The 1,760-nt window shown below is 35.5% G+C and overlaps 1 pseudogene; it reads left to right on the forward strand.

Moving 5' to 3' along the window:
* The first annotated feature begins 286 nt into the window (after positions 1-286).
* LOC114086106 (proteasome subunit alpha type-1-like) lies at positions 287-889 on the forward strand (annotated as a pseudogene).
* The last annotated feature ends 871 nt before the right edge of the window (positions 890-1,760 follow it).

Here is a 1,760-nt window from a genome sequence, read left to right on the forward strand (position 1 = left end):
CCACAAAACTGGTAAGTATTTGAGGTGAAAGATATGGTAATTAACTTGATCTAATTATTCCTCAGTATATTTACAAATCACAGCATCACTTTGCACCCCATAGTTATACAAAATTATAAATTTTCAATTTATAATAAAATAAAAAATAAAAGAAATATTCATACTGCCTTGAAAAGAATTTGGTTATGGCATAAATATAAAGTAAAATAAATGACAAATGTTTAGTTTTAATTTTTTACCTTTCAAAAAGAGACCTTTGAAAGACCTTGGACCTCTGAAATGGTAAATGCACACAGTGGTGATCACATTGAAGAGGGTGCAGTCAAAGCTTTCAGTTCACAAGAAAAAGTTCTCCATGTTGACAACCATATTCATATCTCAACTATGGAACTTACTCCTGATACATAATTTTACGAACCAGGAATGCTCAGATTCCAAACTTGCATTTGATAGACCACTTCCTATGTCTTATCTTATATCTTTAACTGGAAGCAAGACCCACATACCCACACACAATATGGCTGGAGATCAAATGGTGTTGGCATGCTTATTGTTGGTTATGATGATATAGGTCCTCACATTTTCCAGACCTCTCCATCTGCTAACTATTGTGACTGTAGAGTTGTGTCCATTGGAGCTCATTCCCAATCAGCAAGCACTTAATTTGAAGAAACATATGTCTGAGGTGATGGAGTGTATTTTAAACAAAGTGGTCAAACCTGATCTGCTTGCTTTAAGAGAGATACTTCCTGCAGATCAGAACCTAACTATAAAGGATGATGGTAATGATGCGTTTCCATTCCTGGAAAGTCTTGAAGAAAGACCACAGAGAAAGGCTTAGCCTGCTAATGATCTGGCAGACAAGGAAAATGAACCAATGGAACATTAAATAATAAACCAGTCTGCATGTATATTATCAAATATGCAAGAATGCAGGACATACACTGATGACAGTAATCTACATTTTAATCAAACGATGCAGAGTGGGGAAATAGTATGTTTTAGAAAACAGTCCACATGTGAGATATTTCCAAGCAACTTCACTGAAATCATATAATGAGGAGTATTTTTCTTTCAGAATTCTATATAATCATTTTTGAGTAAGTGTAAGTATCTGTACTAATAGGTATCTATAGCAAGTTATCAATTTTTATATGAAGGAAATAGTGCCCTTGTGGTCTTCAAAACATCTGTGAAATAAAATAATTTCACCTCCAAATAATGAATAATTGACTTAATTAAAATTACAATTAATTTTTATAATATTTTTCCATTTTAAACAACAGCAAAAAAAAAAGACATCTGAGAATTGAAGAAGTCCTTATGAGAACAGGAAATGGTATCTAAGCAATAACTTGCTTGGAGGTGGGAAGGTCCCAGGAACTCCCTCCAAGGACAGACTTGTTACTCCCGCAGATGGGAATTCCCTTGGCAGAGCTCCTTCAGAGGTAATTCAGCCATAGAAAGCTGCCTTTTTTAAGGTCAGAACTTTTGCAATGGCTCACATCTAGTGGTTGATAAAAACGAAAGTGTGAAGGCTTGGCCCTTTTGGCCCAACATGGGACCACTGCAAGTAGTTATTTAATTCCAGAGCTCCATGTGGATGACAGCAAAGGCTGTCATTAGGCTGCATCATAGCTCAAGTTCTCTTTTTGCCCAAATCCCAACCGATTCTCTTCTTGCCACATGTATGGATCCAGATAGTATCCCAGTTTTAGAACCTAGAACAATGATAAAATTGAAAGGAATAAATAATGCTG

Source organism: Marmota flaviventris, chromosome 3 (genome assembly GCF_047511675.1).
Source record: "Marmota flaviventris isolate mMarFla1 chromosome 3, mMarFla1.hap1, whole genome shotgun sequence".
NCBI classification, from domain to species: domain Eukaryota; kingdom Metazoa; phylum Chordata; class Mammalia; order Rodentia; family Sciuridae; genus Marmota; species Marmota flaviventris.